The sequence below is a fragment of the Halichoerus grypus genome, chromosome 12, assembly GCF_964656455.1.
Source record: "Halichoerus grypus chromosome 12, mHalGry1.hap1.1, whole genome shotgun sequence".
Classification (NCBI taxonomy): domain Eukaryota; kingdom Metazoa; phylum Chordata; class Mammalia; order Carnivora; family Phocidae; genus Halichoerus; species Halichoerus grypus.
Window position 1 is genome coordinate 24,522,304 of NC_135723.1, and position 18,993 is coordinate 24,541,296.

Here is an 18,993-nt window from a genome sequence, read left to right on the forward strand (position 1 = left end):
GGCAGACGCAGAGAAGAGAGAGAATCTCAAACAGACTTACATTGAGCATGGAGCCTGATGTGGAGCTTGATCTCATGACCCTGAGATCATGACCTGAGCCAAAAACAGGAGTCAGATACTTAACCGACTGAGCCACCCAGATGCTCCTCTCTAATTTATTCTTTAAACCTTTCCATTCAATATCCACTTCCTTAGGGAATAAATCCTAATGTAACCCATTAAAAGTGATTTAATGATTTATTTATCTTCAACTTATCGTTGGAGGCTTCCGGTGTGTGTGTGTGTTGTCCCATTTCCTTTATTTGTATACCTACTTTCTTGAGGGTTTTTATCATAAATGGATGCTAAATTTTGTCAAATGCCTTTTCTATATTGAGAAAGCCATGTGATTTTAATCATTTCATTGATGTGGTGTATCACACTGATCGATTGGTGAATGTTGAACCATCTTTACATCCCTGGAATAAATCCCACTCAATATGGCATATCATCCTTTTAATGTGTTGTTGGATTCAGTTTGCTAATATTTCATTGAGGATTTTTGTATCTATATTCATCAGTAATACTAGCTGTAATTTTTTTTGTGGTGTCCTTGTCTGGTTTTGGTATCAGGGTAATGCTGGCTTCATGAAATGAGTTTGGAAATATTCCCTCCTCTTTGATTTTTTTTTTTTTTTGAAGAGTTAAAGAAAGATTGGTATTAATTCTTTAAATCTTCAGTAGGAAAAAACAAAAAAGTCTTCCATAGAATTCACCAGTGAAGCCATTTGGTATGGACTTTCGTTTGTTGGAAGGTTTTTGACAACTGATTCAGTCAACCTCCTTAATTATTCTTATGTTCAGATGTTTTATTTCTCCATTATTCAGTCTAGGTAGGCTGTATATTTCTAGGAATTTATCCATATCTCATACGTTCAATTTGTTGGCTTGTAATTGTTCATACTACTTTCTTGGATCCTTTGTATTTCAGTGGTATCTGTTTTAACATCTCATCTTTCATTTCTGATTTTAGTTATTTAAGGCCTCTCTTTTTTTCTTGGTGAATCTAGCAAAAGTATTGTCTATTTTGTTTATTTTTTAAAAAAAGTATATGATGGCCTCCAGTGGTTTCTCAGCAAGGTATGGGGAAAGGAATTTGAGGTTCCATGCCCTCTGTGATTCACCACTCTCCCTACATCTCTACACGTTCACCTACCCAGAAGCTCTCTGAACACTGTCCTTTTGGGATTTTATGGAGCCTTCCTTACATTACTGATTAAATCATTAGTCGTTGACAATTTTTTTCAGCCTCCAGCCCTTTCCTGCCCCTCCCCAGAAGTCAGGGTGGGGATCAGGGATAGGACTGATTTCATCTTGGTTCCCCTGATAATAAGCCCCCATCCTCAGTTGCTTTCCAGAAGTTACCTCATAAGCCCAGTTGTGGAAAGGAGCCTGTTATGAATAACAGTACACCCATTTCATTTTTATGGCTCTGAATCCATTTCAGGAGCTGAGGACAAGAGCCCAAATATTATAAGAAAAGATGTTCCTATTGCTCTTACTGCTCAGGAAGTTTCATGGGTTTTGGGAGCTTTGAGCCAGGAAACATGGATGAAGACCAAATATATATATTTCTTATAACTCATGATATCAAAAATTAATATACAGAAATCTTTAAGTTGGGGGGGTAATATAAACATTTCACTGATTAGTAAATTAAGCCTTAAGATTACATTTCCTTGGTAAAAATCATTACTGTTATAGATGCTATTTGTGCTAAGAATAAAAATGGCTTAAACTTTACCACTTAAACTATCCCGGAAATAACTTTTCTCAACTTTCCATTAATATGACAGAAGATTAAAAGTTACTAAGTCACAGGGTACTTGGGTAGCTCAGTCAGTTAAGCGTCTGCCTTCTGCTTAGGTCATGATCCCAGGGTCCTGGGATCAAGTCCTGCATCAGGCTCCCTGCTCAGCGGGGAGCCTGCTTCTCCCTCTCCCTGTGCTGCTCCCCCTGCTTGTGCTCTCTCATGCTCTCTCTCAAATAAATAAACAATAAAATCTTTTTAAAAAAAGGTACTAAGTCAAAACATTTTGAAAAACATTAAAACAACTGTTTCTCAGGGTCTGAACACTGGCTAGCCTGAGAAACCACTGGAGCCATCATATACTTTTCCCCTCAAGTGTGAGCAGTACCTAAGAAGAAGAAAGCTGAGCAAGGTTGCAGTTCACATGCACTACCCATCCCTCATACAGAGACGCAGGGATTTTGCCAACCACAAATTTGAACTACTGTCAATTTACTAAAATCTACTTTCAGTGATACCTCAGGACTTTACTGCCTTAGACTTTACTACCCTCTAAGTACCTATAGCCCTCAAACTCAAAAAATTCAGTTCCTGGTAAAGCAATATGAATAAAGAGGGACTGGGGATGGGGATGCCCTGGGGAGTTTGGTAGGCAGAGAAGAATAAAAAAGACTTCCCTGACCTGGAATTGAACCTAGGTGAAATTTGCTAAGAGGGTAAATCATAAGTGTCCCACCACACACACACACACACACACACACAATTTTTGAAATGGTAACTGAGGTGATAAATGTTAATCAGCTTGATTGTGGTGATTATTTTACAATATATATGTGTATCAAAACATCAAATTGTACATCTTAAATATATACAAATTTGTCCTTAATTTTTGTACCTCAATAAAGCTGAGGGGGGAATAAAGGGAGGTTAGGGGGGAAAGTGGTGCATGGAAACTGTACTGTAGCCAAGGACAGTGCTTGTGAGCAATTCTTGAAAAGTAAAGGATTTTCATGTTATTTCAGGAGAAAAAAAAATTAGAATAATCTAAAATAAATTATCATCCTAGAGACCAGTGAACCAGGCAATAGAGTGAGATCCCAAGTTACTACAGTCAGGGCTGCTAAAAGCTAGAAGTTGTTCTAGAAGTTATGTATATTTGCCTTCCACTTCAAGAATAAAAGGAACCTTCTATTAGCACTCAAGGAGGCAGTGAGAGACATCTACAGGAATCCATTCCCCCTTTAATAGACTAAACCAGACCCATTAAAAGGATTCAGCATTCTTTTTTCAAGGATAAGCACAAAGAACAATATATAAGCAAATAAACAACCCATAATAATAATAATAATAATAATAATAATAATAAAACAGATGCAAACAGACTTATGAAAGAAATTCTTCTGCACAAGCGAAGAAAGGACTTACTCTAAAATACTTTTTAAAATGATTTTACCTATAAGAAGCAAAATTAAGTACTTTAAAATACCTAGAAATGAAACAATCTAGTTCAAAATATTTAGTATCTCAGATATCTTGGTAAACTTGGTGAAATACTAAGGATAAAAAAATTACTAAAATCCAGGCCCAAAGATATGAAGGTTACTTAGGGACCAGACAAAATACAAGAAACCTAAAGCAAATTCCAGGCTGGCTTTAAAATTAAACCTGTGCAACATCAAACACTAAGAAATAATGGATTTTTGTTTTCTTTTTTTTTTTCCTTTTCTGCAAAGTGACAAGGCTTGGTAGCAAATGACAACTGAAATCTTCATTTTCTGATATGCAAATGTTTATAAATTACCGCACTGATGTAGAAACTGAAAAGTTTAACACATAATTCAGGGGGTCAAGAATTAAAATTGAGAAGTAAAAAATGGAAAATTTTGAATAAATGTTTTTATAGTGAGCCTTCATATGAGTGAATCCAAGAAATTTGTGTACACATGTTAACATTTGACACAAGTGTAACAAATATCACTTGAAAAAAAAGATATGTAATTCTAAAAAAAAAAAAATTGTACTTCTTACCTATAATCTACACCCATATTAAATTAACAAAGATCTGTAAGTATAGGGATGCATTAGAAAAAGCACAGTAAAGTTCTTGTTTTACATAGGAGGAAGGTTAAATTTGTTAAATTTGAAGCTAAAAAAAATTATATAACCAAGACCTTCCTCAAAGAATATAAAGTGACATCTCAGGAAAATGGCAGAATAGGAGAATCCTAAGCTCACCTTGTCCCATGGATAGAGCTAGATAACACCCGTATCAGTGTAAATAACCCAGAAAATGACCCAAAGAATGGCAGAACAGACTCTCCACAACTAAATGTAAAAAAGAGGCTACATCAAAGAGGTTAGAAAGGGCAGAAAAGCAGTTGGGAGCCAAATAGACCTGCAGAACTGTCCATAGGAGGGAGGGATGTGGTGGGCACAGATGGTGGACAGGACCAGACCCCTACAATAGGCACCCCAAGCATGGAGGTCCCACACTGGGAAGATGAATGCCCATAACACTCAGCTTTGAAAACCAGAGGAGCCTAATAATCAGTGGGGATTAACACCTGAAACTTTTAAAAATCAGTGGGCTAGGCTCTGGGAGAGCCAGGAGGGTGAAGTCCATGCTTTTAAAGAAACAGCACAAAAAACAGCCCCACTGATATACAGCATAGAACAACACTGTGAAAAATACCTGGGGTATATGGGAAGGAGATTTATTTACTAGTCTCAGAGCATGTGCTAGAAAGGCAGGATTCTTTGGAAGACTTCTCCAAGAACAAAAGACCTGGGGGACACCATTTCCCTCCTCCACGCCCCCAGCATGGATACATGGACGCTTGTGGGAACCAGCATAGCGCCAACTCTCCAGTTAGCTTGAAACAGTATACCACACCCTTGCACTCTTCTGTGGACCCACCCCTCCAACCCAACAGGTTTCAGCAGGAGTTTTCTCAAGTGGCTGCAGGTCAACTCCACAGTGGACCAGCATGGACCTGCTGCACCATGTGTGCCACCCTCTGTTTCCCTGCAGACCAGCCACTTCCCATATGCCTTTGGCAGGAGTTTATCCAAAGTGGTGCCACAAGTCTGTCAATGTGCAAGCAGCCCTGACAAGGGCCAGCACCACTCCAAAGTGACTCCTGCCCTGGGGAGAATGGAAGACAACCACACATACCAATCCAACTGTAGCCCCAGCAATGGCCTGGGGGCAGACATCTGGTGTGACTACAATCCCACCCACCAATAAAAGCTTTTTAAGGGACAGTACAGGGAAAACACCCTGTAGTTCAGTGCTACTGCCTCTCTGGCCAGTGCCTCATCTGACTCAATTCAAGCCCAAGGTGTCTCCCAACTGGCCCACTAACAACACAGAGACCAAACCCTGCCCACAACAGACAAAGAGAGCCATTGCCGATGACTGGACTGAAGGCAAAAGCAACTCAGCCACAATAGTAGGAGGTATGTAACGCATGTAGGAGACACCCCTGAACCACCAGGTTCTGATGAACAGGGGACACTGCACTGCAGAGCACTACAGGACTTCTTCATAAGGCTACTACTTTCAAGAGCAGGAGATATAGCTGACTTTCTTAACACATAGAGACACAGAGAGTTAGACAAAATGAGGAGACAAAGGAATACGTCCCAAATGAAAGAAGAGGACAAAAATAAAGCAAGAGAGCAAAACAAAACAGAGATAAGTAATATGGCTGATAAAGAATTTAAAGTAATGGTCATAAAGATATTCACTGGACTTGAGAAAAGAGTGGAGGGCCTCAGTGAGACCCTCAACAAAGAGAAAGAAAACAAAAGAGAACCAATCAGAAATGAAAAACTTTATAAACCAAAATTAAAAATACACTAAATGGAATTAATACTAGACCAGAAGAAGCAGAAAAATGGATCAGCTATCAGGAAGACAGAGTAATGGAAAGCAATCAAGCTGAACAGGAGATAGAAAATAATAAAAAATGAAAATAGACTTAGGGAACTCAGCAATACCATCAAACATAATAACATTCACATTATACGGATCCCAGAAGGGAAAGAGAGAGGCAGAAAAGGGGGCAGGAAATATTTTTGAAGAAATAGTAGCTGAAAACTTCCAAAATCTGGGGAAGGAAACAGAAATCTAGATCCAGAAGGCAAAGGGAGCCCCCAACAAAATCAACCCAAGAAGCTGCACAAGATACATAGTAATTAAAATGGCAAGAAGTAGTGATAAGATAATTTTAAAAGCAGTAAGAGAAAAAACAGTTACATACAAGTGAAACCCAATAAGGTTATCAGCTGATTTTTCATCAGAAACTTTGCAGACCAGAAGAAATAGGCTTCATATATTCAAACTGCTGAAAGGAAAAAAAACCTGCAGCCAAGAATACTCTATTCAGCAAGGCTATCATTCACAATAGAAAGAAGGATAAAGAGATTCCACAAACAAAAGTTAAAGGAATTCATGACCTCAAAACCAGCCATACAAGAAATGATAAAAGGAACTCATAAGTGGAAAGGAAAGACTATAAGAGTAAAAAAAGATGTGGGAAAAATAAAGCAGTATAATTAATATATCTATAAAAATCAGTCGATGGATTCATAAAATAAAAGTATGTAGGGGCGCCTGGGTGGCTCAGTTGGTTAAGCGACTGCCTTCGGCTCAGGTCATGATCCTGGAGTCCCTGTATCGAGTCCCGCATCGGGCTCCCTGCTCGGCAGGGAGTCTGCTTCTCCCTCTGACCCTCCCCCCTCTCATGTGCTCTCTCTCATTCTCTCTCTCTCAAATAAATAAATAAAATCTTTAAAAAAAATAAAAAAATAAAAAATAAATAAATAAATAAAAGTATGTAAAGTATGAAACTATACACCTAAAAAATGGAGGAAGAGGAGTAATGAATGAGTTCAAACTTAAGCAACCATCAACTTAATATAGACTGCTATATGAATACAATATTACATATAAACCTAACAATAACCACAAATCAAAAATTGCTATTAGATATATAAAAAGCAAAGAGAAATGAATCTAATTATATCACTAAAGAAAACCATCAAACTATGAGAGAAGAGAGCAAGAGAAGAAACAGAACTACAAAAATAACCATAAGATAAGTAACAAAATAGAAATAATGAGGCACCTGGGTGGTTCATTCAATTAACTGGCTGCCTTTAGCTCAGGTCATGGTCTCGGGGTCCTGTGATCAAGCCCCAGGTTGGGATCCCTGCTCAGCAGGGAGTCTGCTTCTCCCTCTGCCCTTTCCTGCTGCTCATGCTTGCTTGCACTCTCTCTCTCAAATAAATAAATAAAATCTTTAAAAAAAAAAAGCAATAAGTACATACCTATTAGTAATTACTTTGAATGTAAATGGACTAAATGCTCAATCAAAAGACATAGGGTGATAGAATTGATAAAAAGCAAGATCTATATAAATGCTGCCTACAACAGACTCATTTCAAACCTAAAGACACAAGCACATTATAAGCGAAGGGATGGAAAAGCATTTATCATGCAAATGGAAGTGAAAAGAAAGCAGGAGTAGCAATACTTATATCAGACAAAGACTGTAACAAGAGACAAAGAAACAAACTAAATAATGATAAAGAGAGCAACCCACAAGAAGATATGACAATTGTAAATATTTATGCACCCAACATGGGAGCAACCAAATACATATGGCAGGTAATACCAAACATAAAGGAAATAATCAACAGTAATAAATAATAGTAGGGGACTTTAACACCCTACTACATTAGTGGGTAGATCAAACAGGAAATCAACAAGGAACCAGTGGCTTTGAATGACACACTGGACCACATGAATATAACGTATATTCAGAATATGCCATCCTAAAACAGCAAAATACACATTCTTCTCAACTGCACATGGAATATTCTCCAAAATAGATCACATATCAGGCCACAAAACAAGCCCCAACAAATGTAAAAGGATTGAAGTCATACCATGCATCTTTTCCAACCACAACACTATGAAACTAGAAATCAACCACAAGAAAAAATCTGGGAAAAACAGAAATACATGGAGGTTAAATAACATACTACTAACCAATGAAAGGGTTAACCAAGAAATCAAGGAGGAAAGCAAAATATACATAGAAACAAACGAAAATGAAAACACAATAGTCCAAAATCTTTGAGATGCAACAAAAGCTGTTCTAAGAGGGAAGTTTATAGCAATACAGGCCTATCTTAAGAAGCAAGAAAAATCTCAAACAACCTAACTTTAAATCTAAAGGAGCTAGAAGAGGAAAAAAAATAAATAAACAAAACCAAAACCAGTAGAAGAAAGAAATAATAAAGATTAGATAAGAAATAAACCAAATAAATACTAAAAAAAAAAAAAAAGAAGAAGAACAGATCAATAAAACCAGAAGCTGGTTCTTGGAAAAGATCAACAAAATTGATAAGCAGTCAGACTCATCCAAAAAAAAAAAAAAAAAAAAAGAGGACTCAAATAAACAAACTCAGAAATGAAAGAGGAGAAATAACCAATAACCAACACCACAGAAATAAAAAGGATTTTAAGAGAATATTATGAAAAATTATATGCCAAAAAATTGGACAACCTAAAAAAATGGATAAATTCCTAGAAACATATAAAATCCCAAAACTGAATCAGGAAAAAATAGAAAATTGACCAATTACCAGCAATGAAATTGAATCTATAATCTAAAAACTCCCCAAAAATAAAAGTCCAGGACCAGACAGCTTCAAAGGTGCATTCTACCAAACATTTAAAGAAGAGTTAATACCTATTCTTCTAAACTATTCCAAAAAAATAGAAGAGGAAGAAAAGTTTCCAAATTCATTCTATGAGGCCAGCATTACCCTGATATCAAAACCAGATAAAAACACTACAAAAAAGAGAACTACAGACCAATATCTCTGATAAACATAGATGCAAATTCCTTAACAAAATATTAGCAACCCAAATCCAGCAATACATTTAAAAAATCATTTACCACAATCAGGTGCAATTTATTCCTTGGATGCAAGAGTGGTTCAATAGTTGCAAATCAATCAAGGCGGTACATTGCTTCAACAAGAGAAAGAATAAAAACCATATGGTCATTTCAATAGATGCAGAAAAAGTATTTAAGAGTGTACATCATTGATTCAGGAAAAAAAAACTCTCAGAAAACTATGTTTAGACAGAGCAAACCTCAACATAGTAAAGGCCATATGTGAAAAACCCACAGCTAACATCATACTCATTGGTGAAAACCAGAGGTTTTCCCATAAGATCAGGAACAGGACAAAGATGTTTACTCTCATCACTTTTATTAAACATAGTACTAAAAGTCCTAGCCACAGTAATCAGACAAGAAAAAGAAATAAAAGGGATCAAAATTGGTAAGAAAGAAGTAAAACTTTCACTATTTGCAGATGACATGATACTATATAAAGAAAACCCTAGATGCCACCAAAAAACTATTAGAATTGATAAACAAATTCACTAAGGTCACAGGATACAAAATTGATATACAGAAATCTGTTGCATTTATATACACTAATAATGAAGTAGCAGAAAGACATATAAGAAAACAATCCCATTTACAATTGCACCAAAAATAATAAAATACCTAGGAATAAACTTAACCAAGGAGGTGAAAGACCTGTACTCTGAAAACTAAAAAACATCGATGAAAGAAATTGAATATGACACAAACAAATGGGAAAGATATTCCATGCTCATGGATTGGGAGAACAAACATTGTTAAAATGTTCACACTATCGAAAGTAATATACAAATTTAATGCAATCCTTATCAAAATACCAACAATATTTTTTTACAGAACTAGAATAAATAAATGTAAAATTTATATGGAATCACAAATGACTTCAAATAGCCAAAGCAATCTTGAAAAAGAATAAAACTGGAAGTATCACAATCCCAGATTTCAAGATATACTATAAATCTGTAGCAATCAAAACAGTATGCTACTGGCACAAAAAAGACACCTAAATCAATGGAACACAAGGGAGAGCCCAGAAATACACCCATGATTATATGGCCAGTTAATCTATGACAGAGCAGGCAAGAATGTGCAATGGGAAAAAGACCGTCTCTTCAACAAACGATGTTGGAAAAACTAGACAGCTAAATGCAAAAGAATGAAACTAGATCACTGTCATATACCATACACAAAAATAAAGTCAAAATAGATGTAAAACTTAAATGTGAGACCTAAAACCATAAAAATCCTAGAAGAGAACACTGGCAGTAATTTTTCTGATATCATCTGTAGCAACATTTTTCTACATATATCTCCTGAGTCAAAGGAAACAAAAGCAAAAATAAACTATTGGGACTAACTTAAAATAAATAACTCTGCACAGCAAGGGAAACAACCAACAAAACTAAAAGACAACCTACTGACTGGGAGGAGATATTTGCAAATTACATATCTGATAATGGGTTAATATCCAAAAAATATAAAAACTTATATAACAACACCAAAAACACCCCACAAATAATGCAATTAAAAAATGGGCAGAAGACATGAGCAGACATTTCTCAAAAGAAGATGTACAAATGACCAAGAGACACACGAAAAGATGCTCAACATAATTCAGCATCAGGGAAATACAAATCAAAACTACAATGAGATATCACTTCACACCTGTAGAATGACTAAAATCAAAAACACTAGAAACAAAAAGTATTGGCAATGATGTGGAGAAAAAGGCACCCTCGTGCACTGTTGGTGGGAATGCAAACTGTGCGGCCACTGTGGAAAACACTAAGGAGGTTTTTCAAAAAATTAAAAATAGAATTACCACATGATCCAGTAATTCTATTACTGGGTATTTACTGAAAGAAAACAAAACACTAATTGGAAAAGATAAATGCATCCCTACATTTATTGTAGCTTTATCTAAAATAGCCAAAGTATGGAAATAAAATATACATATAATTTAGGAATATTACTCAGCCTTAAGAAGGAATGAAATCTTGCCATATGCAACAATATGGATGGATCTAGAGTACATAATGCTTGAGAAGCGAGTATGAGAGCAGAGCTTGAGAGAGTTATTCCTGAAGGGGTGGAACATAATGCTGGATATGAGAGAATTGATTGAATGGAAGCACTTACACATGTCTCAGAATTGATGATCTGGAAACAACACTGAAATCTATCCCCCAAATTTTGCTAGGATAGCTTCTTGAAGCTTGAACAAAGAAAATAGGATCAAAAAATCCAGAAATTTTTTATGATATTGCAGAAGGGGTTGAAAAGACTCAAGGGGGGCGCCTGAGTGGCTCAGTTGTTAAGCGTCTGCCTTTGGCTCAGGTCATGATAACGGGGTCCTGAGATCGAGCCTCGCATCGGGCTCCCTGCTCAGCGGGAAGCCTGGTTCTCCCTCTTCCACTCCCCCTGCTTGTGTTCCCTCTCTTGCTGTCTTTCTCTCTCTCTATCAAATAAAGAAAAAAAAAAACTTAAGAAAAAAAAAAGAAAAGACTCAAGGAGATGGGAATATTAGAATAGATTTACTATACGGGCACCTGGGTGGCTCAGTTGGTTAGGCGACTGCCTTCGGCTCAGGTCATGATCCTGGAGTCCCGGGATCGAGTCCCACATCGGGGTCCCTGCTCAGCGGGAAGCCTGCTTCTCCCTCTTCCACTCCCCCTGCTTGTGTTCCCTCTCTTGCTGTCTTTCTCTCTCTCTATCAAATAAAGAAAAAAAAAACTTAAGAAAAAAAAAAAAGAAAAGACTCAAGGAGATGGGAATATTAGAATAGATTTACTATGTAAGGCTTGATCACCTGTGACCTGATTAAGATTCCTGTGTGGGGCAGAAGACACCCCATAGGAATGTGCTACATGTGGGCACCAACACCTTTAAAAAGCTTGGTTGGTGGTAGCTGCACTCTGCAGGCTGTGATGGACAGAGCAGGTTATTGCTATCAAACTGGGCTCTTTAATATCAATGGCAATGAGGCCAGGGCATAACACTAAATCATCAGAGGCACGGAGGATGTAATTGTCAGCTTGCCATCAAGTTGCCTTGACTTTCAGAGACCTGTGGTAATAGCCAATAGCTCATGGTGTTCTTAGAGCTGAGATAGATGGGTAGATAACTATGAGAAATAGAGAGAAAGAAAAAAAGATGATAGGGAGAAGACTCATCAGCTGCTAAAATGGGAAAATGTGCCTTCTCACTCAATTTCCAGATCTAAATCAGTTCTCAGATTTGGAACTCATTAATTAAAGCCCATGGTTCCCTTCTGAAAGAAGCCTACAATGCCACATGAAATTTATACAGTAAATATACCCTTGATTATTCTCCAAAGGGACATGGAATCATTCCCTGGGTAACTGACACTAAGGAATTGGAAAATTCAGACATTTCTAGGACTGTTAGGTATAAGGTCTGAGCTGACAGTGATGCCATGGGATCTGAAGCAACACCAGAGTTCTCTGTTAAATGGGAGCTTCTGGAGGCCAGGCAGAATTTGGCTCAAGTCCATTTCACAGTGTATCAAAGTATCTTTGGTCCTAACCTGTTGTTATTTCCTTGGTCCATGTGTACATTATTGAGAGAGAAGTATTTTGCAGCTGGCATTATGGTCTATGGAATAAGAGCCACTCGGTCATCAAGAGCCAAGTAGAACCCCAGAAATCACACTCCTATCCTGAGGAAAATTATAAATCAGAAGTAATACTATATTATGAGAAAAATTGCTGAAATTAATACCAGTATCAAAGACAGAGGATGTGGGGGTGATGGTTCACATAATATTTCCATCTAATTCAACTGTATGTATCCTGCAAAAAATGAAATGGATCCTGGCAAATTTATCCAAGTGGCAACCCCAATCACAGCTACTGCATTCTACTGTCTGCCATAGTAGCTACTATTGTGTCTACTGCTTGGTTAAATGGTAATAAATTAACACAGGCTTTGGCACTTGTTACAGGGCTACTGATCTTGCAGATAAATATATTTTTTTTCCAATTCTTTTTACTAAGGAGGATCAAGTTTGGTTTTTATTCACATGGTAAGAACAGAAGTTCACATTTACTCACTAGCCCAGGGATGCTAACTGTCCTGCTCTCTGTCATAGTGGAGAATTCAGGTATCTTGATCATCTTGACAAGCCATAGAACATACTACTAGCCCAGTACACTGATGACATCATGGTAGTCAGACTTGGTGAGTAGGAAGTGGAAAGTATAGAAGATATGCTAGTAAGACGTTATATCAAGAAGGTGGAGATAAGCCTCATGAAGATTCAAGAGACTCCACAGTTTTGGAGCCCTAGTGATCTGTAACATGCCACAACATTCCTTCTATGACTAAGGACAAATTACCCTTTGTCCCTGACAGTCCTTTGATAGAGGTACTGTGTTTGATAGGTCTCTTCTGGTTTTGGAGAGAGTATACACTAAAATTGAAAATACTGCTCTGACCCATGTATTTGGTGACTTGGAAGCTATCCATTTTGGATGAGGACAAGAGTAAGATGGGATTCTGCAGAAGATCCACCCTGAGGTGCCTAGCCACTTGGGCCTTATGACCCAGTGGATTTGACAAAGGTAAACAAAGAAAGTTTTTGTGCAAATTCTCTGATAAGTTTCTAGGATTTAGAGGTAGAGGAACTGGTTTCAATTTTAACAAAAATTTCTGCCATTATCTTGGATCATACTAGAAACTGATAGCCTGACCATGGGATGCTAAGTGACTATGGCACTGGGGTTTCTTTTCCTTTCTCAGATCCATCATTTCATAAAGTTAGGCAGGTGCAAAAACAGCATTTGGATTTCAGCCTAAGCATATCCATAATGTACTAGTAAATCACACAAACAGGTAGCCAGACTTCTGTGAGCTGATACTTCTAGCTCAACTTATATCTTTGGCCTTAAGGGGTATTCGGTATTCCCAATAATCAACTAACACAGAAGAAAGGAATCTAGGATGATGCAAAGGTGGATTGATGTGATATGCTAATGCAAAACTGAACAGAACTGATGTCAGTCCTTATGCTGGTGGACAAGTAAGCAATAAAAAAAGGGGGGTTAACATATTCAACTCTAATTACCAAAATAGGCTATAGCGCCTACATAATGAAGGTACAGAGGAATTTATGAGCTTTTATGCCCATGATAACTGTAAATGGATAACAGCAGCAACCATGGTTAAAGTGTTTTGATATCTATTTTTGTGTAAAATTTAGTGGCTTAAAACAAAAATATGTTATTTTGTTTATGAATTTATAATTTGAGCAGAGCTCAGCAGGGACAACTTATCTCTGCCATATGAATTCTCTGGAGTCTCAATTGGGATGACTTGAATATATAGGGATTGGAACAGTTGGGAACTGCCCATGCATTTCTCTCTGTGTACTTTTGGGGACTTATGTGATTCAAAGCCTCTGAATGTCATCTCTCTAGCATATGATCCTCAAGGTAGTTGGATGTTTTCCATGGTGGCTCAGAGCTCCAAGACTGAGTGCCCAAGAGATCAAGGCAGAAGGTGCAACACCTTTTATGACCTAGTCTTCGAAGTCATGCATTATCACTTCTGCCATATTCTATTGGTAACACAGGAACAGTCATAATGAAATGCATGAGGACACTACACTAGAGCTTAAGTGGTGGGAAATGTGGGTCACTGTGGGTCTATATTGTCGGATGGCTATTACACAAAGAAAAGAAAACAAAACAAAGGGCTTACCACCAAGAAGTAAGGTTTCTCAAACTTGGCAGTTTCCCTGCCAAGCATGCACCTCAGCCAAAGAGATGGCCAACAGTAAAAAAAATGTAAAATGAGTGGTGGAGGAGAAAGGTGATGGATATATATCAATTATGGTTTTGGAACTAGTTGCAGTACTAGCACTTTTGTTAATTTCACTAACCCTCTTACTTTAAATAGTTTTGGTGCTTGAATCTGGCAACCATTTTGAGAGACTCTGATTGATTACTCTTGTGCTTTCCCTCTTGGGGAAGAAAGAAAGGATGCTCTAATTAAGACCATTTTCTTGGAGCACCTGGGAGGCTCAGTCAATTAAATGTCTGACTCTTGGTTTCAGCTCAGGTCATGATCTCAGGGTTGTGAGATTGAGCCCCACGTCAGACTGTATGCTCAGCAGGAAGGCTGCTTGAGATTCTCTCTGCCTCTCCCTCTGCCCCTCCCCCATCTCTCTCTCTCTCAAATGAATCTTTTTAAAAAATTTTAAAAAATCATTTTCTCTAATCACAGTAAGGTAAAACTAAAAATCAATTATTAATATAAAAATCCATAGAGAAAGCAATAAATACCATCTCTCAGAGTCTCATTTTGTGCATAGGTAATTTAGAAGTTGGCCAAGAACATGAATAATTATGCAGATTTGGGGGGCTTTTTTCCTGCAATTCTTTCCACTTCAGTCCCAGCCACTTCAGCAGCCTTACATTCAAATCTGTGTTTCCTGCTCAGTTAGACTTCCACTGTCTGTACTCTATTTCCCTTTGCTGTGGATTGAAAAATACCTTCAGACAGAAAACAGGGGAGAATAGAAGACTCACTTCATATACTTTTCTTCTCTTAAAGATTGTAGGCCTGGATTGGTTCTGCCCAACTCCTGCAAACAATTGCTTTATATATGTTAATCAGCATTTATAGTTATTTAAGGATAATAGGGTAAACCTGATAACACCTAATCCATCGTGGCCTTCCAAAACATGTTGCATATCTTGCTTTAGACATGCTATCCTCAAATACAAAAATATAGTTGTTTTACATGCTTTGTTAAATTTATAAGATGTTATCATTGTTAAACTCTTATTTTTTTCTTACTTTTCACGGTCAACATTATATGTATTTTAAAATCTATTCTTTTTTTATATACAGTTAATTGGTTTGTTTCTTCTGCCTAATGCACATCATTCTATTATAATGCATGTGCTATATGTTATCAACTAATTTCATAAGCATTCAATAGCTAAGTTATTCCAATTCTTTACTAGAACAATGCTATGGTCAACATCTTTAATATATATCTCTTCATTCTTCTCATTAATGAGATTAGGGTAACTTTACATAGTAATTTAAGTTTTTACTTCTGTTATTTTTTCCTTTGATTTTTTTTTTTTTTTTTTTTTTTGCTGGATTCTGTGGAAGTCACTGGATATGTTATATATGAATTCTTATTATTTATTCATTGTAAATATGTAATCCCTGACTACCACTTTAATCTCAGTCTTGTTACTTTAATGGATTCTGTGATACGTCACTCAGATCCTTCTTCAGGACCAGAGGGCTTATTCGCCCAGTGATGAGAAAAGATACTTGCAGAGAGCCCATAATAATCATTAGGAACTGCCTTGGCTAAAAAAAATTATCTCACCCAAATTCACACTCCCTTCCTAGGGACAATTCAGGGATGACCTGGGACCAGTCAATGTAGGGATGTTTGGGTTCAGCCTCTCTCTAGCTTTAGAAAAAAAGCTTTTACTGATACTGCATCAGAGCCCTACATTTCCCTCTAACCCAACCCTGCTTTGTTCCCCTTCTCTTCCTTTCACAGGGTTGACTTCAAGAACACTCCAGAATAAATCTGCTCTTTCTTATGGTCTTTCTCCCAGCAGCACAACCTGTGAGTGACATTTATTCATAGAAATTCTTTCTTGCATTGCCCAATTCTCATATGAGTCAAATTATGTTGGCTTTTCTCTTGTGATTTGGGCTTTTCTATCTTGCTCTGGTAAACATAATCTGTGGTTCACTTAATTCCTTCACTTTCATACTGAGGTCTTTTATCCATTTGGGGTTATTTATTTATTTATTTATTTATTTATTTATTTTTGTAAAGGTATGTGCTAGAGGTCCAGTTTTATTTTTCTTTAAATAGTAAGTTAAATTTCTAGTTTCATTTACAAAAATATCCATCATTTCTTCATGGTTATGTAATCTAACTTCTATCACATAACAAGTGATCTGTTTAAATCCTTGTTTTTCCATTCCTTCAGTCAATCAATCCCTACCTGCACTGGTACCACACTGATGGTTTTATCATTTGATGCTGTAATCTTACTATCCAATAGTATGAATTTCCTATCTTTGTACTTTTTGAAACGTATTCACTGAAATTTATCTTTCTGTATAAACTTTGGAAGAAATTTATCAAGTTTCTCCCAAAATTTAGCAGTGGTGTTGAATTGAATAATGATGAACTTATAGATTTGATGACAATTAAAATCTTTAAAATTTATCCATTGTATTCATGAGTGTATTATATCTCTCCATTCATATCTACTTCGATATCTTTTAATAGAATTTTTAAAAAATCTCACTAAATCTCTCAGGCAATCTCTGCTAGATTATTTCCTAGGCAATTGATAGCTTTCATTGTTATCACAAATAGCATCTATTTTCCATTTCATTTTCTAATTACTTATTGCCAGTGAAGAGAATCTGTTGAATATATTTGAAGGATGATTTACTGAGCTGACAGATAAAATTGAAGGACTCTTTCAGAGGGTATTAGCAGGGAATAAAGAGATGGAATGAATGAAAAAAAGTCAAAAGATATGGAGACTAATAATAGAAATATCCATCTAGAAGGAGAGAGAAGATACACATATAAAGAAAATATTTGAAGAAAAAAATACTGATTATTTAAATTAATGAAAGATGTAAGACTTCCATTTAAAAGGGTACATAAAGAACTGAACAAGACATATAAGTGGAAGAAAAACTTTCTTATATGGATATATTATAGCAACTTTTAAGATTATTAAAAACAAAGGAGGGGTGCCTGAGTGGCTCAGTCTGTTAAGGGTCCGACTCTTCATTTTGGCTCAGGTCATGATCTCAGGGTCATGAGATCAAGCCTCACATCAGGCTCTGAGCTGAGGTTGGAGCTTGCTTAAGACTCTCTCTTCCTCTCCCTCTGCCCCTCCCCCTCCACCCCCCATGCACGTGTACTCTTAAAAAAAAAAAAAAACCCACAAAGGAAACCACTTATAATTTTCAGAAGGAAACTAAAACTTATCTTTCAGAGGGAAACTAAAATCCAATACCTTTTAACCTCGACAACAGCAACACTGAATGCAAGAAAGTTTACAAGGAAAAGGATTTGAATCTGATATTGTATTCAGCTAAGGTATCACTTCAATGTTAGAGCCAAAATAAAGATATCACTTATCAGAGAATCTAGCAACATGAAAAATCTCTTTAAAAGAATTCTTAAAATTCTTAAATGTTTAACTTTTGAAAAGAAGGAATTGATTTCATAAGCAAGAAATTACTATGAAGGGATGAATGTGTAAAAATAAGTAGAATTTACTGGTGTCTGAAAAAGTAATAATTTAATCACTATATAAGCACAAAAATCTAAAACTAAAACTTGTTAGGGGAAGAGCGGAATATGGGAGAGGGAACTGTGTTAACATTTTTTTCCTGTTCAGGGTGAAACATAATTATTCACAAAGTTATAGACATTGATAAGGAAACATAAACAAATATTAATCTGTTTTATTCCCCCCTGATTAGAACATTGATGAGGACATAGTCAATGGTAAAAAAAATATTTGTTGAAAGAATCTTAATGAATTAATGACCATCAAAATAATAAAAATAGAATGCATATATGATTAGTTCATAAAAAACATCTAATTAAAATCAGGGAAATGGGAAACATAAAATAAAATTAATTGCAGTAGGTAGAAAACATCTAGTACAATAGTAACAAATTAATTTATGGTAAAACTTATTAATTAAAATAAGGAAAACAATAATAAAAAGACAATGACTCTCAGATTGTATTAAAAATAAAAGTTAGCAATGTTGTCTAAAAGATACTCATTTAAAACACACATACACACACAATAAAATGCAGAAAAAATTGATAATGAAGGCATGGAAAAGATATATCTTAAAAATATCAACTAGAAATTTTAATATAAGAAAAAGAGAAAAGGTTAAAATGAAAATTATCATCAAAGAGATGTTAAATATGCATAAAAAAGTAAGCTGAGACTATAGCCTCTTAGTATAAAAAGGAATAACATCTGATATGGAAAGGCATAGTAAACAAACACACATTTTATGGAAATGGGTATATGATACTTGGAAAACTATAAAGGTAGAGATGATTTCAATGGTATTACTAAGTTAGATGTACTAGATATATGTCTAGAACTTGATATCAAATGAACATTGAATACATATTTTCAAACACACAGGAAACATTTACCAATGATGGTC

At 36.1% G+C, this 18,993-nt stretch overlaps 1 long non-coding RNA gene across 1 annotated transcript in view; it reads left to right on the top strand.

Moving 5' to 3' along the window:
* Positions 1–18,993, top strand: part of LOC144379730 (uncharacterized) — a 125,078-nt gene that overhangs the window by 18,579 nt on the left and 87,506 nt on the right. The gene's annotated exons all lie outside the window — the stretch shown is intronic.